At 43.8% G+C, this 22,413-nt stretch overlaps 1 non-coding gene across 1 annotated transcript; it reads right to left on the bottom strand.

Moving 5' to 3' along the window:
- Positions 1-17,158: 17,158 nt before the first annotated feature.
- LOC111589811 (small nucleolar RNA SNORD34) lies at positions 17,159-17,234 on the bottom strand. Its single transcript, XR_004851648.1, has one exon. It is a non-coding gene; the product is annotated as a small nucleolar RNA SNORD34 (small nucleolar RNA).
- Positions 17,235-22,413: the final 5,179 nt, after the last annotated feature.

The following is a 22,413-nucleotide window of genomic DNA, read 5'->3' as shown; positions in this document are numbered from 1 at the left end:
AGGTACTGGACAGGTCTACCTGAAGTTAACTTCAGGAAAGACGCTCGTGCTGAAGGACGTACTCTATGTGCCATCGATGAGCCGGAACCTCATTTCAGTGTCGCTGCTATGTCGACAGGGTCTCAAATTAGTGTTTGAGTCTAATAAAGTGGTCCTGTCTAAGTTTGGTACTTTTGTTGGAAAGTCATATGAGTCAGGCGGTTTGTTCCGTCTTTCTGTTTTGAATAATCATTCTTCTTACCATGTTAATGTGGTCTGTAATAACGATTCCATTAATAATATATGGCATTCCCGTTTGTGTCATGTGAATTTTGAGGCCATTAAGAGATTAAGTGACATGTCTTTAATTCCTGAATATAAACATGTTAAAGGTGTAAAATGTGGTATTTGTGTGCAAGCCAAGCAGCCTAGAAAACCGTTTCATACGGTTGAAGGCAGAAGTACCACTCCTTTAGAACTAATTCACTCAGATATCTGTGAGATGAATGGTATAATCACAAAAGGCGGTAAAAGATACTTTCTTACCTTGATAGATGATGCTACCAGGTTCTGTTATATTTACTTACTCAGAACTAAAGATGAGGCACTAGAACACTTTAAGATCTATAAGACTGAAGTTGAAAACCAGCTAGACAAGAAGATTAAAAGGCTACGGTCTGATAGAGGAGGTGAATACCTTTCCAACCTTTTTGATGAGTACTGCAAAGAGTGTGGAATCATTCATGAAACCACCGCTCCATATTCACCTCAGTCAAATGGGGTAGCTGAAAGGAAGAACCGAACAGTGTGTGACTTAGCAAATGCTTTGTTGCAAAGTTCGGGGATGCCTGACATCTGGTGGGGCGAGGCAGTACTCACGGTGTGCTATGTCCTGAACTGGGTGCCGCCTCGCAACCGTGAGGCCACGCCCTATGAAGGATTTAAAGGAAGGAAGCTAGATCTTTCGCATCTTCGGACTTGGGGTTGCCTTGCAAAGGTGAATGTCCCGTTGCCGAAGAAGAGAAAGTTAGGCCCTAAGACCGTAGATTGTGTCTTCCTGGGTTATGCACATAATAGTGCAGCTTATAGATTTCTAGTGGTCCATTCCGAGACAAGCGAAGTTGCTATAAATGTAATAATGGAGTCTCGGGATGTGACATTCTTTGAGAGCATCTTCCCTATGCGGGATAAGGAAGTAGTAGCCCCAGATGGTCCATCTCGGACATATTCTCTGCCCTCGAGTGTCCATGACCAGACTCCAGATTTGGAGTTAAGGAGGAGTAAGAGACAAAGGACTGAAAAGTCTCTGGGTGATGATTATATTATTTATCTAGTGGATGAAGAACCACGCTCCCTCACAGAGGCATATACATCTCCGGATGCAGAGTACTGGAGGGAGGCTGTCCGTAGCGAGATGGATTCCATCATCTCGAACAGAACTTGGGAGATAACTGATCTCCCAGCTGGTTGCAAGCCTGTGGGCTGCAAATGGATCTTTAGGAGGAAGAGGAGACCCGATGGTACTATTGAAAAGTACAAGGCCCGTCTTGTGGCTAAGGGTTTTACTCAAAAGAAAGAGGAGGATTATTTTGATACTTATTCTCCAGTGGCTCGATTGCCCACAATCCGTGTGCTTTTAGCGCTGGCAGCTGCTTATAAACTTCTTGTCCATCAAATGGATGTAAAGACAGCATTCCTAAATGGAGAGCTGGAAGAGGAAATTTATATGCAGCAACCAGAAGGATTTGTGGTTAAAGGACAAGAGAGCAAAGTGTGTCGCTTGATTAAATCCTTATACGGTCTTAAGCAAGCTCCCAGACAATGGCATGAGAAGTTTAATAATACTCTGACCACTGCCGGGTTTTGTGTAAACGAAGCCGACAAGTGTGTGTATTATCGTTTCTCTGGGGGCAAAGGTGTTATCATGTGTTTATACGTTGATGACATATTGATATTTGGGACCGATTTGGAGGCTATCATGGAGACAAAATTATTCCTCTCCAAGAACTTTGATATGAAGGACTTGGGTGAAGCTGATGTTATACTGAACATCAAGCTGATAAAGGGTGAGGATGGGATTACTTTGTCACAATCCCATTATGTGGAAAAGGTCCTGACTCGCTTTGGACATATGGACTGTAAACCAGTCACCACGCCCTATGATCCATCCGACACGCTCAGTAAATATGAAGGCGAGCCTGTGAATCAGCTACTATATTCGCAGATCATCGGATCTCTCATGTACCTGAGCAGTGCAACTAGACCAGATATCTCATATGCAGTATGCAGACTGGCTCGTTATTCGGCCAGTCCAGGAGATAGACACTGGGTAGCCTTGTACAGAGTGCTTCGGTATTTGAAGGGAGCGATGAATCTTGGTATTAAATATACCGGATTTCCGTCAGTACTTGAAGGATTCAGTGATGCAAACTGGATCTCTGACTCGGATCAAATGAAGTCTACAAGTGGCTATGTGTTCACTTTAGCTGGTGGGGCCGTGTCATGGAGATCGTCTAAACAATCAGTGTCGACACGTTCCACCAAAGAGGCTGAATTAGTTGCACTTGATTCAGCAGCATTGGAGGCTGAATGGTTGAGAGACCTATTATCAGACCTTCCAATGCTAGCAAAGCCGATACCGGCTGTCCTAGTATACTGTGACAACACTTCTGTGTTGCTAAAAGTGAACAGTAGAAAGGACAACCAAAAATCCTCGAGGCATATCAGAAGACGACTTGATTCATGTCGGCATGCTAGAGAGACGGGTGTAATAACCGTAGATTACATCAAGTCTGAAAGGAACCTTGCTGATCCTTTCACCAAAGGGCTGGCTCAAAAGCCAATCCAAGCAGCGTGCATGGGAATGGGACTCGTACCCTGTTAGCGGTTTCAACTGCGGATAACTGTCCTGTGTGACCGGAGATCCCGAGATCCAGGCTCCAGGAAACGAAGCACTGTGAAACCAAGAGCACAAAAGATAAAGAGTCTCATGAGCTGCTGTGCTCTGTCTGTATGGCAGGTTGAGCGATATGCTCTTAATGAAGTCAATGCTATAAGCAGGGAAATTGTCCTACAGAATTTCCTTAATGATTTCACCTATATGAGTTGACTGTGGGGTCGCAGTCCAGGAGAGAATGGGGTTTTCTCTCTAGTGAGCTCATGAATAGATACTAACCGTAACGCCCTGCCCCGTAAGAGAAGCAGATAATCTGCCTAGTACTATGTGCCTTTTGTGCGAAGATTCTCACACTAGGGTTTGTGGATCAAGGCGTAGTCCTCCGCTTACTCGTGCAGGGTTGGAACACACTGGGATAGGCTTTGGTTCAAACCTAACAAGTACCTCTGCCGAAAAGTAGTATATAAACAGTACGTGAGCTCATTGACATTGATCAGAAAATAAGAGTGAAAATGGTGGGGATTGTTGTTCATTTATGAGAGATTTTCCCTTTTATTTTCATATTGGGAAATTAAAAAAAATGAAAAAAGGCCAGCAGAGCTGGGCCGCTGGCAGGCCGCTGCCGAGCAGCCCAGCCGGCTGGCCGATCCCCATCGCGTGCATGCGCATGTATCGAACGGCTGAGAGCAGGCTGGCAGAAGGAGTAGGGCATCGAGCGTGCGCAAGGGACGGGCAGAGGCGATTCGGAGAAGGCCGAGCTTCGGGGTGGTGGCGGCGTTCAATGGATTACGATCCGCGCGGCTCGTTCGTCCGGAATCTCGGTGAAATCCGTTTGCCTTCTCCCCTCTCAGCTCCTTAAATGGGAGTTCGATCCCCTGGCCGTAAATCATCTCTCTCAGCATACGCTCGTATCAGCCTTCTCTCCCAGTTCACTGCTCCAATCGAATCTCGATCGATTTGTTCGATCTTCTGTTGTGATTCTCGCTGGTGGTGATTGGAAGAGGGTAGAGGTGATCCCTGCGCTCGTGCAGCTTGGTCTGTGTGCGCTCAGTTGCATTACCAGTGCTCCAGGGTAGAGTGCTCTGTCGGCTCTGATTGTTGTCCACCGTGGCCTGGTGCTTGGGCTCCCTGCTGCGCGGTGTTCCTCTTCTCGGGCTGGTGCCGAGGACGTCTCTCTCGGCTCCGGCAGCGGCTCCAGTATCTCCGTCAACCTCCCGCCGTGCAGGTCCGGACGTGGGCGGCGGAATTGGTTTTCTGGGACAGAACCTCGTGTTCGCTGAGCTGGTCTTCCCACGTAGACAATCTACGTGCTGTGAGTTACCCGTTGCCTCTATTTATTTATTGAATAATTTTGTGCTATCTGCTAGTATTATTTACTTGGGTGTGATTGCACAATTTGTGGGCGGATTATGTGCTCGATGATGATAGCGGTGTAGTGAGACGACGTGACAGTCTGGGTTTTAGTGTGTTGTTATTTTCAGCATTGATATTATTTGTGCCTAGTTATTTCTTACTATTGTACAAGCTGATTATTTAAGTTCATTATTGTTCCTTAATTCTTATGCACACTGTTTTGATCTTAATATTCATGCTTGATTTCTAGGCTCATAATATTTGATCTAAAACCCTGATTTGGTAAGATAGGACTGTCACGTTAGTCGAGGATCTTTGATCACCCTTTAGCGTTGGAGGGCTGTCTATTGCAGCAACCCGCTATTTTGAGAGCAATATTTTAATATAAACACTCATGTTTATTTGTTTAATCTGTCTTCTTCATCTACCTGCCATGTTTAATTTGCAAATGGATTTGAGTAGCTATATTACATGTTTTCATGTCCTGGAATTGCTACTGTTCATTGCTGTTATAATTACATATGGCATTTATCTGAGTTATATGCTTGTTTTATTCGGTATTAGTATATTTAATCTATTTAAATATGTAGAAAGCATGTCACTTATTCCTCTAAATTTACAACATACCGCTGGCATGGGGACCTGGTGGTTTATCGGCCACGCATAGGGGCTTGCTTGCCCGGCCTGCACCGGTCGAGCACGCACTGACCGTCGTCTACTACGCACAGCACAGTCCGCGTCACAATGGGCCTGTTTGGTTCAGCTTTTTTCTGACCAGCTTTTCTGAGAATCTGGCTGTAGGAAGAATCTGGCTGTGTAGAGAATCTGTGTATCATTAGGATTACGTGCGGAGGAAGATAAAGGTGTCCATAGGACTCAGGATATAGAAAGTGACGGATTCCTACTATTACAACGACTCAACCGATTATGTGTTTATGTTGATTTTGAATGATTTTTACTCAAACGAATTTTATAGAAGCTGACTGAAAAGCTGAGCGTTTGGCAGTCCACAACAGCTTTTGGTGGCCAGAAGCTCAAAAAAGCTGAAACAAACAGGGGCAATAACGTTCCTGCCGGCCGCCTGTCTGTCTGCCGTTCCGCGCGTCGACCGGTAGCCCGCCTTCTCAGTTGTCAGTTCATCACCAGCCAACACGCAGCGGTGGTACGGCGCGCCTGCCACTCTGAGTTTCACACGGTGTGCCTTCATCGCTGGCAGCTGCCCCACGAGTCCGCATTGCCATTTGGAACCGTACCTCAGTCAGTCAGTCCTCACCTGAGACTGAGCGAGAGGTCAGATCATCCAAACTCCCGGTTCCAAATCGGTGGTGCTACGAGCCATTCCAGCGCCAGGATGAGAAGGATCGGAGTTCAGGGAACCATGCATGCATCTGAACTGAACACGACATTCCCACCGGTGCACTGCACCGGCCGACGACCCTGACGCTGTGTCTTCTTCCCGACACGACCGAGCGAGGCTCACCACGGAGAGATGAAACGTGGCTCGATCAGTAGGTGCAAGTGTGACCGGCGCCCCTCCTCCGGTCCGGTGCGCGCGGTGCCGTCCCTGCTCTCGCGTCGTCGCAGCCATCCTGTCCAGATCATGCTCCGGCATACAGATCAGCCGTCCCTTTCGCCGCTCCTTGTGCGGTGCGCGCTGTGTACTTGCATTGCATTGGATCCTTCGTCCACACTCCCCCCCCCCCCCCCCCCCCGGGCGCCACATCAAGGTAGACATGAGGAGCGATCTCGAAACGAAAAGCAAACAGAACAGAAGGCGTACTACATATACTAATAATTCTGTAACCACAGCTAGCTAGCTAATAGCTCTGGAGGACCAGCACTGCAGACAATCATGCAATATGCCCTTTTGTATTGTATGTGTCCCGCAAGCTAAAACGCTGAACCTTCGCGCGCGTCTTCAGTTTTTTCAAAAAAGGTTTATATATATAGCTAATTGTTCGCGCCACAGCTGGGTGGCTAAGACCTGTGCGTCTAGGAGCGGACACGAACTGCTCCGCCCATGCCGGTGCTCGTGCTAGCGCTGATCAGATCTTGGACGGGGCATCTTCAGTCTCCTTAGTGTCGTACATTTTCGTGGCACGCCGTACTGTGCAGACCGAAGATTCTGTCTCTGATGATGAGGCTGTCCACAGCAGCATGCATCTGCTGATTGTTTAAGATCACGTTGCTCCAGCTACTTGCTCAGTAGTTGCTCCTCGCCGTCTTCCTAGAAACTGAGCTGGGAGTACACGCTGATCGCTCATGCTCTATATACAAGTATATATACATACATATATATACGTCGTATCACTGGAGGACTACTAACAAAGTAACAAGTATTCGTAAATACACCACGAGCCGGCATGCATGTTCGTACTACGCCGCCGGCCTTCTGCTTCCCCTCGTCGGCGTAGTTCCCAACTGCAGGAGCCAACAACCAACCGGCCGGTGCGTTACGTTGCCACTTGGCTCTGCTCCCGTCTTAAAACAACGAGTCTGTTGTTGGCTACCTGCTGCATATATATATATACAGGCATGTTTCTATTCATTCCAATGTAGCAGGCCGGATGATATTTTACTACAAGACAACTAAGCCACGTTCGTAAATTCTCTTGTGCATTACAAATTCCAAGCGGAAGCTACGTACTCACAGGTGTAAAAACATCGCAAGGCATCATCCAAACGAGGCACCGCAGTTACAAATGAAACCAGAGGGGCCTGCTTTGTGTGTGCTTGATGCTTCCAAAAACACGAGCGGGCCATGGCGTATCATGGAGCAACTCTCGCTTGCAGACAACGCATGCCCTGTCCCGGCCGAGCTCGTTCATCAAGCAGAGGCCCCCGGCCCGGCCCTCTGCAGAAATGATCAACGTAACCGTGTACGATAATGACGGAAAAAATTGTCTGCAGCCTGGCTGTAAATTCAGCGCGATGCAGTCCGCCTCTAGATGGATGCCATGTGTGCACTCATAGCCATCAACGATGGAGAAACAAAGTAGCCAAAACTGAGACGATCGGCTCCGAAAGATTCGGCTCTGGCTACAAGCAGTTGCGGCTCCTTTGCATCGTGTGATACTGATATTTATACGGTTGCTATTTTTTCTCCGACATCTAAGGCATATGATCTTACACACGCCTTATTTCTTTGTCTTGTTCCCTTCGCCGTTGGCAACATCTACGACATATGATCCTACAAACGAAATCGTTTTCGATCCATTGCAGGGGCACCAATTTTTCCTACGGCAGCCCATATGGCTGGACATGAAGATGAGGATATGACTGCGCATGACGTCTCACACATGGACGACGGCCTTGAAGCTGGCGACCAGCAGATTATACAGGTAGAATCGCCTATTTCTATTTGTGCTTTTCATGCTTGTTTATAAGGGCTTTGACCATTCATGTCATGTGTATGATACGTTAGAATAAATTGTGACAAAAAATTATTCTAGTCTGTGTTCAATATTCAGTCTGTTTGTACATTTCCATTCAGTTGTGGTGTTTTTATTTCAGTTCAAGGTATGTATTTCCTATCAGATTCGTGGTCAAGGCTAGATGGCTGTTAGTGTGAGCATGACCTGATACGCTTATGTATTCAGTGTCTACATTTATTACTTTCAGTCAATCTATTTAGAAAACGCTGCTACCAGTTGGAGCAGCAATGCAACACCAATTCATTTTAATATTGAATCATGTAGTCTTTATATTATTCACATTTTTACATTAGGTGGCTAATGATGTTGGGCAAAATGTGGTGCTTCCTGAAGTTGGAATGACGTTCCAGTCAGAAGAAGATGCTTATCACATGTACAACACCTATGCCGGGAAAGTTGGGTTCAGCATTAGAAAGAGTGATATAAAGCGTCGAGTAGATAAAAGTATAAGTTCGAAACTTCTTGTTTGTAGCAAACAAGGAGTTGGAGAAACAAGGACCAGTTGCAATGCTCGTATTCATTTTAGTGTCACCAGAGAGGGGATTTGGATGGTGCAAAAGATTGTACCTGAACATAATCATTATCTAGTTAGTCCAAATAAGACGTGCAAGCTGAGATCTCAACGCCAGGTTATAGAAGCGGATCGACTACTCATTACCCAAATACGGGAAGCCGGGATGAAGCCATCACAAGTGTATGAGTTCATGAAGCAGTTTTATGGTGGCGCTGAAAACATTCCTTTCTCGAGGACAGATTGCAATAATGAGATTGGGCGAGAACGAAACAAATACTTAGAATCCAATGATGCACAGACACTATTGGAATACTTGAAGAACAAGCAGATAGAGGATCCTGCATTTTTTTATGCCATTCAAATAGATAAGCCAACTGGTCGGATAACAAACTTTTTTTGGGCTGATGGTCAATCTATCATGGATTATAAATGTTTTGGTGATGCTGTATCATTTGACACCACATTTCAGACAAATAAGTTTGAAATGCCTTTTGCTCCACTCCTTGGAACCAACCATCACAAGCAGACAATCATTTTTGGGGCTGCATTATTATATAATGAAACTATTCCCTCATTTATTTGGCTCTTTGAAACCTTTTTAACAGCAATGGCTGGCAAACATCCAAGCACAATTTTCACTGATCAAGATGCAGCCATAGCAGGAGCAATTGCTTATGTATTTCCAAATACAAGCCATCGACTTTGTTTGTGGCATATTTATCTTAATGCCGCTAAACATCTCAGCCATGTAATTCATGAACACCCTCGTGTGTTTCTACAAGATTTTAAAAGTTGTGTCTATGAAGATAGATCAGAGAAGTGTTTCATTGAAAAGTGGAATAAATTGCTGAGTAAATATAGTTTGGAAGAGAACTCATGGATGGAAAGTCTATATGTTTTGAGAAAAAAGTGGGCTGTGATTTATCGAGACTCTTTTACAGCTGATATGACAACAACTCAAAGGAGTGAAGGAATGAATAATGTCTTTAAGAAAAGATTCCGTAGAAAACTTGGTCTTTCTGAACTTATTGTTGAATGCGAGAAAGTATCAGCTTCTCTTCGTGAAAATGAATTGGATGAAGATTTTAAGTCACGTGTAAAGGACCCGGTTAATTACATCCCAAATTTTCCCTTATTGAAGACTGCTGCTGAATCATATACACGGAGAATGTATACAGAGTTTGAGGAAGAGTTTAAAGGTCAATTTTCATTCTCATGTAAATTATTACAAACTGAGGGGCCAATGTCAACATTTATGGTTACACATATGAATTCAGATTGTGGAGCAACAATTTTGTTCAATAATGTAGATAATACCATTACTTGTTCTTGCAGGAAATTTGAATCTATAGGTATGCATACAATTTTCAAATTACCTTTTTATATTTCCCAAATACATATTGCTGACCATAGGCTCCATTCTTGTAGGTTTATTGTGCAAGCATGCCTTCAAAGTATTCAATATCAATGATGTCTTCATATTACCATCAAAGTATATACTAAACAGATGGACAAAATATGCAAAAAGAGGTTTTCATATTGATAAAAAAAACAGTGACAATGAAAACTTGAGAGCACATGCTGCACGTCTATCTCGAATGGCAACATCCCTTGCATTGAAGTGTTCAGGGTCAAAACAACTTCTTGATGATTTAGAGAAAGCATTAAGAAAGTTGGAATTGGAAGCAGATGATTCTCTAAGTAAGATCCGAGAAAATGATGCACATGTTGTTTATGTAGAACCTGCTGCTATAGGTGGAGTAAACAATAGAATATCATTTCGAGTTCCAGAGGTAGTGAAAGGTGCAAAAAGTAAACGAGAAAAAAATATCATTGAAAAGAAGACAAGGAAGAAGAAAAAAAGTCCACAGGAGAAAGGTACTCATTGCTCTATACTGATGTTTAATCACCATCTCATGTTTTAGTAGCTGCAAGTATATTTCAGACAGTAACGGTGTGTTTCTTTCTTATATTTATGAATTATAGGAGGAAAAACAAGCAACACAGAAGAGAATATGCCAGCGCAAAAGATTTCCACCAATATGTTGGTCAATTATTCGAGCATTATGCCAAGTTTCATGCAAGGAGGATATACCGATCTTTTGCTTGGTCTTGATCAAGAAGCTTCAACTGCTCGAAAGTTACATTTTGATGAACCAACAAATGAGACAACATTTGAGGAATAGAGCAGTTTACTTATTTTTAGTTGTAGTCCGTACTAGGATTCTTTTTATATTGTACTTGGAATACTATTTTTTACAACATTAGGTGCACCTCAAATAATATATTATTGGATATTATGTGCTCTTGGTCTTAATACAATGACAGCCAGCCGAATTCTTTCCACAAGACTATCAGGAGCTAAAACACTAAACTGAACTGAACAACATCGACAACTGACAGACTGAACAGATATCTGAAAGACTGAAAACCATATGTGTTCAAGGTTTATTCTAACTTTAGATTTCTTGAGTTTACAAACACACCGTAGTGGTGGAGGAGCATGGCGGCGACATAATAGCTCCCTCCTGCGGATAGTCTGGCTAGAGGAAAAAAAGAGACGACTGTATAAGCGAGATTGGATCTGGTTGGAGAAAAAAAAATGCTGCGGCGGTGACTGCATCGTGTGGCAGCAGCTGCTTGTAGCCGGAGCCGAACCTTTTCGAGCCGATCGTCTCAGTTTTGGCTACTTTGTTTCTCCATCGTTGATGGCTATGAGTGCACACATGGCATCCATCTAGAGGCGGACTGCATCGCGCTGAATTTACAGCCAGGCTGCAGACAATTTTTTTCCATAATGACATCCGTTTGGTGAAGGTATATTAGGACAGATGGACAATGCTATTTTTTTTCTTTGTATTAGGTAATCCAATGACAGTTTTGGACCAATGTGCTGCTCCACGAAAGGAAAAAAATATTAATAACTTGATGGGAGGTTTGAATGCACTAGAGCTAATAGTTCATTGGTTCAAAAATTACTAGTGAAATTAGTTAGCTAAATATTAACTAATTTACTAAAAATAGCTAATTGTTAAACTAATAGTTAGACCATTTGAATGTCTTCAACTAATTTTAGCAGCTAATTATTAGCTTTAGTCCATAAAAACAGCCTTGAGTTCATGGAGGGTTACCGACTACTGAAATACTACAGCTAGGGCATTTATATTTTTACATATACTCTGTATTTCATATGGTTGTAGATGGCAACAACGTTATGAAACCCACGAGACGGAAAACAAAGGTTTCATAGGCAAAACCTAGCTAGTTGATGTCATATTGCCAATGCGTGTGCTGCATCACGCTGTGGACTTCTCCATGGTATACAGATATGTCTGCTTTTCTCATTAGAGTTAGGGCTCGTTTGGCATTAGAGTTAGGGCTCGTTTGGCAGAGCTCCGCTCTATGATTTTCTAGCTCCGAGAGTCGATTCTCTAATGGAGTGATTCCGAGTGATTCTCTAGTAGAAGTGAATCTATTTGACGAAAACCTGTTTGGCAACTATGCTGCGAAGTGATTTCTGAGATGTTAGAGAGTGGGGAGCACGTTGGGAGCGGTGGGAAGCAGGTTTTTTGGCTCCCACTTTATAGTACAAAATAGAGACTAAATTCACTCTACTCCCACCATGGAGCAGTTCAGATTTTTACCGTTTAGCTATGCGGGAGTAATTCTCGCTGGGAGCGAATCTGTGGGAGCTCTGCCAAACGCACCCTTAGACACGAATACACTCACGCTTGTTACTAAAAATGCAAGCACGTACACTCTGCGGTATCTTTGGAACATAGGATTTTCATTTTCGAAACATAAGAATGATCGTTAGAATAGAACTGAATTGTCCATCTCACTCTATCAATTTAAGTTTTTTTACTCAATATGATATCAGAGTTAGACGCCTCGGGTTTAAATTCTAGTTAGCACAATTAAATAAAATAATAATTATAATTTCATATCTGGTTATTAGTGCATCAACTCATTCAAAATGCACGCACGAAACTTTCCATCACGGCATTTAGATGCAACACAAAAAAGACAAAGCTCTCATGCGATGCAACACAATTAATTAGATGCACGCACGAAATCTTAATGTTTTGTTCCAAATGACATATAGAATATTTTTCTATATGATTAAAATCCTCCTAATTTTCTATGTTTTTTTGTTATGAGTATATGGGATGAAAAATCACGTAATTAATCAAATTATGGTTGACGTCAAGCTGTTAATGACCACATCACTTAAATAACAAAAAAATCTCGCTTTATCCTATAAAAGAAAAAATAATACAGTTTTGGCACATTTATAAGTCAAACTATTTTAAATTTAATCAAGATTTATGATATCAAATAGACATCTTTAGATCTACGATAAAATATGTTTTGTCAAGATTTATGGTATCAAATTTTCATAAAAACTATTTTATTATATAAATGTAGCCAAACTTTATATGTTTTGACTGTCTAAAAATGAAATAACTTATAATTTAGAAGTGAGCGAGTGTATGTTGAGTTGAAGACTTAGGGAGTGTTTGATTTGAGGAATCACTCCATCTAAAATAAGATGGTGAATTATAAGTCTATTTCTTAAATTTGGTGAGATGACCACATTACTCATATTAGTACTAACTAACTATGAGGAATAAGATGGTGATGAATCAACTTGTTTCATTCCACAAACCAAAAAAAATGAGAAGTCAAAAAATGATGGACTAATTGTTTTTCTCAAACCAAACACCCTATAGATGTAAATGGTTGTATGACATCAAAATGATCGACTATTGCCTGTTCGGCCACACTACAATACAGCCCAATTCTCTGTTTGTTTGGAATTTATACTGCCTTAATTCCTTGCCGATCACAATTTTTAGGAACTTTATTTACAATTTTCATGAAAAATACAGAGTTGTAGAAAGGACAAAGTTCAAATATATATAGACAGGGTACAGAATACAAACCATGCTGCAGCGGTTTGTTTCTCTCACAACAAAATACTGCAGCATTATTAACATGCAGAAACGCAGATAACATTGACGGTGGTGTTGTTACTTATTAACGAGCTGGCCGCCTGGCCCCTGCGCGATAGCGCGGTTGGCCACGAGGCTGGTGGTGCCGTACACGGGCAGCTCGTCGGCGCCGGCGCCACGAAGGCTCTCCAGCTCGAAGAGGTCGGAACTGGCGTCGCTCCTCTCCTCGTCCTCCTCCAGCTCCTCGAGGCCCCGCACCAGCTCCTCCACCCTTCGTCGCACCACCGACGCCTCGGCTTCAGGGTGGAGCCGTACCGTCGTCGGCTCCGACGGCTGCGGCGCATCAGCAGCCTTCGCAGCGCTCGTGGTCGACATGCGCGGAGGATGCGAGATTTTGGGCGGAGGGGTCGTTCTTGCTGGTGCCGGAGCCTTGGGCTTCCTCTGGAGGCGCGCCGAGGAGAACAGAGCCTTGAGTGCGCACGCGAACGTCGCCGGCGACGACGGCGGCTGTGGCCCGGACGATGGTGGTGGCACTGAGGCCCTTGGTCGGATTCTTGCCACGGGGAAACATGGCCTGGCTTTCTTCTTTGGTTTGCTGTTGGGTGGCGGCGGGGTCGTCTCCTCCGCGTCCGTGGCGACGGATTCCTCTGACAATGACACCCGCGGCGGGGGCAGGCCGTGGCGGCGGCACGTAGACTCGATACCTACGGTCGACGCCGACGAGCAGGAGAGGCTGCTGTAGCTAGCAGCCGATGAGTCGGACGACGACGCGGTCGACGACGCGTACCCCGACCCCGAGTGGCGCGGGCGCGCAACTCCCGCCTCCCGCCGGCGCCTGTCCCTGTCCGCGGTCGACGACGATTGCCTGCAGGGCTTGGGCGCCGCCGCCTTGTTCAACCACCAGAACTGCGCCGTCGCGGTCGCGGCCGCCTTCTCCTCTACACTCCCACGCGCGGCGTCAACGACGACGTCGGCGCCGTCGCCGTCGTCGAGGGAGCGGTAGATGGCGTCCAGGAGCGACGCCGAGAAGGAGCCGCTGGACGGCTGCCGGGTGCGCACCCGGCGCGGCGGCGGGTGCGGGTGCGGGGGCTTGCCGCCGTGGCAATGGCCGCGCCGCTCCATATCATTAGAGAATCGTGCACTGATCGATCGCACCAGCAGCAAGCGCGACGAACGACGATGTGTTAGGAGGAGTGGAGGAGGCGAGGGTGGAATCGATGATGAGGATCGAACCAGGAAGAGGGCAAGACGTGCGCGGTAAGGCTTATATATACGTACGTACGTGCGGGCGACGGGGCGAGTGGTGGAAGGAATCCGCTGCGCTGGCGACTGGCGTACGTGTCACCATGTGTCCTTCACTCTCGCGCTCGCCTCGACGCCACCAACCGGGGTCGGGAGCGGCAGACCCTTATTTGCCCGGCCATCACGTACGTGATGATGCGGTGGTGGCCGGGCGATCATTTGTCCGTGAGTCCGTCTGCCGGGCGCCGGCTCACCGCGCGCGCGCGGACGACGGACGCACAGATGAAATGGCATGGGCGCGCCAGCGCTGATGCGGTACAGCAGCGTGCCATTTCCGTGGAGACGATGTAACAGTACACATTTGAGCAGAGTTTGTCATCAGCGAGCGTCCAGGCAACCACACCAAATTATTAGAGACACGATGCAGCGGGCGACCGGCCCCGGACCAGCTCAGCTTGCCATTCATTGATCCATGCCTCGTGCGGACAAACTGCACGGGACCAGGCATAATAGTGAGGTGATTCATGTCTACTGATCATTGTAGTCTTGTGCTGTACTGATTTGTGTGTATAGGAAGGAATTAAACGAGAGTCCTCGTAGCATGACACAGAACTAGATGATAATGGATCGGGATCCAAATATTTCTTTATAAATTCATAGGGTTCTAAATAAATTTTAGTTTAAAAATAAATAGAAATAGAGTTCAACCCTAATCCGATCTAATTCTTAAGTTTAATAGTGTAAAATTTAGAGCTCATTGTCATCCCTACACAGAACTCGTATATAGAGTCATTTTCCTATGTCGTCTGTTATTTCCAGCCACAACTCACAAGTAATTAATTCGAGCATGCGGTGTCATTACACGACTTGTCACTGCTAGATAGAAGAACACTAGTCCGTGCCAGTAAAATTAGAACCAACACAACACAAGGTATTTCGGCCGGCCTGTAACAAAGAATCGACAACGAGAAGCTCTCCAAAGCTTATCTGCTGACAACAAAAGGGGCCTAGGGCTGCGCGCTCGTTCTGTTTAGGCGCCACCATGATTTGCACGTACATTATAAATTTCTGTAGCTGGGCTGGGCTGGGCTGTAGCATGGGCTTGTCGTATATTAGTTAGCCAGGCTACAGCCCAGCTAACAAAGAATCGTATATATGGACTAGTATAATATCCGTGCGTTGTGACGGTATACAACCATATTTCTGTTATAAACTTCATTTCATTAAAAACAAGTGTGGTTCCAAGCATACAAACAAATCTAAAAGAGAAACAAGTGTGGTTCCAAGCATATAAACAAATCTAAAAGAGAGCAGATTCAAAGATCCAAGCATGTATAGAAAGAGAGAGTAGTTAATAAAAAGAGAATGAGTAGTGTATTTTAGCCTACAGTACGTTTACAACACTGTTAGCATAGGAAAATCTCAATGCTATGCAGTAGAGTAGCAAGTAAAATAACATCAACCATAACCTAAATCAAGATGGAATAGAAACGAAACCCTCAATGCTATGTTGTAGAGTAGCAAGTAAAATAACATCAACCACAACCTAAATCAAGATGGAATAGAAATGAAACCCTCATGGTAAATATTGTTGTACGTAAGCTTACTAAAGCACTAAGCCATTCAGATGTAATTTTCCATTACAACTGAGCAGACCATAGGATTTAGGGAACAAAAGAAAAATTATAGTCCATGGAAGTAAAAGCATCATACCAAACATCCTGAAATTTCATGGAATGCTTCAGCCCATCGGGAATTAGAATCAACCATCACAACATTATATCCCATATGAGCTCACTAAGGGATTAAAGCATGGCATGACACAATATTTCTTCAACTAAAGACGACAAAAAATCACTGGAGTTTGCGGCTAATCAAAGTAACCGAGAACAACTTCGTAGTATTATGGGAAGAAAAAGAAGAAAACTGAACTCACCAGCACAAAGGTAGCAGCAAATCAAGCAGCGGAGAGGGCACCAAGCAACTGCTCATTTAATGGTAGTATGTTGATTCTTCATGAAGTAAGAGCTTTATAACAACCACAGAGGGCTAAACTATACATATGCAAAGAACATCTTGTCGTTACTGTCTAAAAACATTGTTCAACGTCTCCTGATCGTACTGTTTGTCCAATAAGGAAAACAAACCATCTGTTGTAAGTGGGGCATCTTGTTGCTTCTTCTCTTCAAAGTAAGTGAACCACGCCCTTGTTGCAATATGTAACTTTGTTTAGAGTTCGCAGGGCATGTCCCTTGCCTGCAAGGGGGGGGGGAATGAGATTGAGTACCAAACCTCTCATGCACCAAAATGTAGCTCTACCAACACATGAAACCACTGATCATGTGTACTCGTAACTTATCTCGAGTAGTTAAATCTTGCGTACTATGTACGCTCATGAAGATGTACAATGCACAGGTCTGCAATTTCTCTAAATTCAGTCAGTTCTTTAGCACCTAATGAGTTAATGAATTAATTGTGTTGACCATGATATACTGGTAGAGATTACTAGCTATCAGAAGCTGAAGCTTTGGTCCAACAAATTTGGATCTTCATAAAAAGTACAACCTGACATTCAAAATCAGCCGTGTGCCCTCAAACAACACGCTCAGCTGGTACTCTAGTACCCACGTCTCCGGTTCCAGCCACACCGCCGCCACACTCTGCTTGGAAAAGCCAGCAAAAAAGTCTTCATTTTAACAAGATGTTTAGTAAGCACATAACTTTCTGGAGCAGCAAAATAGGCAACAATAATAGTGATAGCAAATAATGCATGGAATGAATTGTTTTATGTCTCAGAAATTGCACTTTTACCAGACTTTAAAAAATGTAGGCAATAAAGTTGCAACTTATCATTGGCAGAAAAATATAAATATGGTGTGATAGATGGCACCAACTAACAATATATAACAAAACAATGATGTTGCAAAACAATCATGTATGAAATGGGAATGGCTGATAGTGCCCAGAGCTGTTCGAAGTATTACATAAAAACTGCATGCCCCACATCCTACATGGTTTTACAGACATTTTACCTGCTCACAGCGATGGAAGAACAGACGATTTTCCTTGGATAGAATGGTATCAGGGCTCTTGCATCCATTGCAGATGACATACTCATACGTGAAATTGAGTCAAGATTCAGATAACGGGGAGAACAATAGTAAACTACAATCATATTTATTCAATCATATAAGCAGATAGTAAGTATGGTTATAAAAGGAATGCAACACCATCTATCCAAAAAGGCATACTACAAATATCAACACGGTCCAAATGAATAACTTACTGATGTATGTCCTCGGGATTGCTTCGAATTTTTTAGGAGCAAATCTACCTTTCATCACCAACCTCTGCTGCCCATCAAGTGACCCACTTGTTCCCATTTCAGCAAATAAAAAAATAATTACATGCTCAGGTTGCCTATGCATCCTGAAGATATGATTAAAAGTTAGTTCATTGTAATTCTATCACCTGGAGCAGCAGAGAGCACCTAAGAGATCTATGTTTACAAGGGAAAAACAATTGGCAGAGCATATTTAATCACATCTTCATATTTATAATCACCTCTTCGGTAACATAAAAAAATATATGTTGCAATACATAGTTAATCATACCTGCAATCTTTATTTTAGCATATGTGATTCTTGGCCAGCCCAATGCACCACAAATTTACAGCATAGTAGCTAGTTCTAAGACAAGTAGAGGATGGAAGTATGCTATGATAAACTGAGAACACCTAGAGAGGGGGGTGAATAGGTGATCCTGTGAAATTAAACACTTAATAGCGAATACTTGGTTATGAAATGTTAGTATGATTAAAACCAAGTTGCTAGAGTGTGAACTTCAGAAGAAAGCCAATCAAAAAATAAGATGGACACAAGACAGTGATTTATCCTGTGGTTCGGCTAATGCCTACTTCCACGTTGTGGTGACCTCCTTCAGTCAATGATTGCACTCAATCCCTCTCAAGCGATCCAATGATCAACTTTGAGTACCACGGCTATCTTCCTTATAGTCTTTCTCCCGTTTGCGAGGAATCTCCACAGATTGGAGCCTCTTGCCCTTACAAGTTTATCACAAGAGAAGCACAATAGTAAGTGAGAGAAAGTAACACACGCAAGACTCAAATCCGCAGCACACACACGCACACATGCCAAGACTTGAGCTCGAAACACAGCACAGAGAGTTCACAACTCAAACGGAGCTCAAATCACTAACACAATGGATCAAATGCGTGGAGGCAGAGTCTAGGTGTCACACCCGGATTTAAGGGACAAATCCTGGTGCATCTCATATGTGCGCCAAGGAAGAACAACACACATAATAACAGAGTGCATAGAGATAAATGTCATAAATATCATAAATGTACTTATTACATAGCGGAAGACTTACAAAAATAAATGATAAAGTAAAACGAACTAAATAATAATCCATGGCGACACAAAGCTGACTGGGAGACGCCACCTAGATCAAGTCGAAAGCCTCAGTATTAGGCGGCTCCTCTTCGACCACCTGCTCTTCTCCTATGGGGGGTGAGACAGCAAGAGTGAGCTCACATACGTTCATAGCTCAACAAGTCATGGGGAATAATGTGGCATGAACTCACCAAAGGTGATAATTCATGAAGTGTAAGGCTAATCAATGAAATAAAGTCTGAGGCTGAGCATTGCTTTAATAAGTTGGTCAAAATTTTATTAGCCATTACTAAGTGTAAGTAAATACCAAACCTTAATAATAATAAAGAAAAGTAATAGTAAAATAATCCCAAATGCGATGCAAATGTCAAATTAAATTTAAGTTCCATAAATTAATTATGTGAGGGTCCGAGCCGCTCATGACCGTGAGCACGGCTAGTATACTAGTTTTACACTCTGCAGAGGTTGCACATCTTTACCCACAAGTCATGTTACCCATCTGCCAAGAGACGACCAATCCCATACACCTCTACCGAGGAGGCGAGGCAGGGTAACACTACGAGGCCTTTACAAAGTTCCACTAGCTTCAGAAATCTCGCTACAGTTTATAGGAAGCTCCAGTGCAGGAATCCCTCGCCTGACCGCCATCGCAGCAAAATCAACCAAAGGACCTCCCTACACTAACCACTCCCCTACTGCCCTTGCCCCTTTCGGGTAAGGAAGACCTCCACTAGCTTTCCTAGTTAATCAGCCAAGGGCGTCCCATTAAACCCTTGTGGTAGCACTGTTTTCCCGGGTGGTCGCTCCATGTTCCCATTAATTTAATGATCTTAACATGAACAATAATAATAACAAGATAATAACAGAATAATCATGAATAGTGTATCTCCATACCCAAATCCATATAAAGCAATAGCAGGTACTACCCAAAAATATTTCAGTGGTGAACAAGGTATAAAGATAACCAAAACGGGGTAACCTAAAGGATCCCATCAAAATTAACCTATGCAGATCATTATAATTAATAAGAACATGGCTGGGAAAAAGTAAGTGATCAAGGGCACGACTTGCCTTCAATGAGGTCCTGCTCAGCTATCTCTACTTGCTGAACCTCAGAATCCACAGTGGCTTGTTCGTCTACTTGCATCAACACAATACATACATAGTATAGCATAAATTAACATCACATCAAACAGATGAATAAAATATACAATAAAAATCTACACATTAAAATAAGATCATAGAAACTGGAATCATTAAATTTGGAGTTATTGATTTCAAGTTATGAATTTCCTAAGATTTAATGTGCTTGAAATAGGATTAAATGATAAATTAATTTTCTTACTGTTTTCATGACAAAGCAGAGACACTAAATGATAGAAAATAATATTACAAAATTTTAGAAATTGGAATGGTTCAATTTGGAGTTCATATGCATTTTCTATGAATTATACAAATTCTAGCATTTAATTAATACTAAAAATCCATTTCTAAATTCATTTCTATGGTTTTATTTGTTCTCTGGACTAGGCGTCAATTTTCAGAAAGTCCAGGGGCCTCTGCGCAACTAAACTTAAGACTCAGAACACTGCAGACAGGACTGCGGGTTGATTAATAAGTAACACGGGGGCCCTTTTAGGAAATGTGAACGATGAAAGGGTATCGTGCGCCCGGAGCCACTTGATCAAGAACCAAGGGCCCAGATTAGATCGCCTGCAACCAGAATCGGTACGCGACTGCAGCCGTTGGATTAAGATTCGATGGTCCCGATTTAAAATGAGCGCGCTCGCCTGCATCCGTCCGAGGCCAGATAAACGGTCCGGATGAATCCATCGAACGGGTATGCTCCGATCTAATCGTCCCCGTCCAAACCTCATCCAACGGCGCGAGTTCGTCTTCCCCACGGACTCCCTGTTGACCGTGCGCCAACAGAGGAAGAATGAACCCCCAGCGGTGCCATCGCCGTATCCCGCCCGAGCTCGATTCCGAGGCCAAATCGCCGTCGCTACCCGGTGCAATTCGAATTGAAGGGTCAACAAAACGGAATAGAAGGTCTGTACCGAGGATTACCAAGCGACTCCTCCTAGCGTTGACGCGCGGCGGATCCGTGGCTAAGGCGAAGCTCCGGTGAGGAATCCCCCAGGACCGGAGGCACGATTCGTCCACAGGGCCCACGTAGCACCTCACCCTTTTAGGCGCTCCCCAAGGTGCTCCCCGGATCAGGATCTACGATGAGGAGCCACGGCGACTACGCAGTGCCCTCCGTTCTCTCTCTCTCACCACCGTGTGCCTGTGGTTCTGCGTCGCTGGCCAGAGGAAGGGGATGGGGGTCTCATGTCCAGTTCTTATGGCCGGCCGCGAGCGTGGGTAGGCACGTGCCCCGCGATTTCTTTGGGCAGCGGCGCCGGTCGATCCGCGCGGACCGCGGACTCTGTTGGCGGCGCGCCCACCAAGCTCGGAGTGGTCTGTTATGAGAGGTGGAAGACATCTGCCATGCGGGTCCCGCTGGCAAGAGACAGTGCGCGCTGGAAGTCAACTGGGCCACGCGCGCGCATCCGAGGGAAAGAGGAAGTGGGCCGAAATGAAGGCAGTCGGCCCAGGGAGTTCCTTTATTCTTTTTTTTCCTGATTTACTTTTCTCTCTTATTTTCAAGTTCCATTTGAATTTCGAATTAGAATTCAAACTTGTATCAAGTTTATTCTCAATTTATATTGTGACTTTAAAAGTATTAATTTTTTAAACATATAAATTTCCTTTGTATTTATATTCTCCCTCCTTTAACATTTTATACTCAAAACTCAATTTATGTTTTAGTCCAATCTCCCACTCATTTTTTTTCTATATAGATATTTTTATCCATGTTATTAAGTGCACAAACAAAAACTCTAACATGATGCATATTATTATTTTTTTATCATTTGTTTTAATTCATCTCTAAATTTTGTGTATGCTCTTTTTATGATGCAAATGAGGCACAGAAAATTGAGGATAACTTTCTATTATTCTTGGTATACAACTTGGAGTATTACAAATCCTACCCCCCTTAAAAATAATCTCGTCCTCGAGATTTAGGAAGATCTAGGGAAAAGGTGAGGAAAATCTATGCGAAGCTCTTCTTCTCTTTCCCAAGTTGCTTCATCTTCTTCATGGTGACTCCATTGAACTTTGCACATCTTTATAACCTTATTCCTCGTGACACAAGTCAAAGTATCCAAAATCTTGATGGGGTACTCAGCATAAGTCAAATCTTCTTGAACACTAAGGTCCTCCATTGGCAACTGCTCTTCAGGTACCCTGAGACATTTCTTCAGCTGAGGTACATGAAAAACATCATGAACATCCGCAAGATGATCCGGTAACTCCAATTGGTATGCAACCTCTCCCACTCGCTTTAAGATTAAGAAGGGTCCAATAAAGCGAGGGGACAACTTTCCTTTGACTTTGAATCTTCTCATACCCCGGAGTGGTGACACCTTCAAATAGACATAATCTCCTTCCTTAAACTCTAGCAGTCTTCTCCGAGTATCAGCATAGCTTTTCTGCCTGGACTATGCAGTTCTCAAATTCTCCCTAATTTGCTGGACTTGTTCTTCTGCTTCTTGTATAATCTCAGGCCCAAACAACT

The sequence above is a fragment of the Zea mays genome, chromosome 7 (assembly GCF_902167145.1).
Source record: "Zea mays cultivar B73 chromosome 7, Zm-B73-REFERENCE-NAM-5.0, whole genome shotgun sequence".
Lineage (NCBI taxonomy): Eukaryota > Viridiplantae > Streptophyta > Magnoliopsida > Poales > Poaceae > Zea > Zea mays.
The sequence above is the reverse complement of the archived record's forward strand: the minus strand, read 5'-3'. Positions and strand labels throughout refer to the sequence as shown.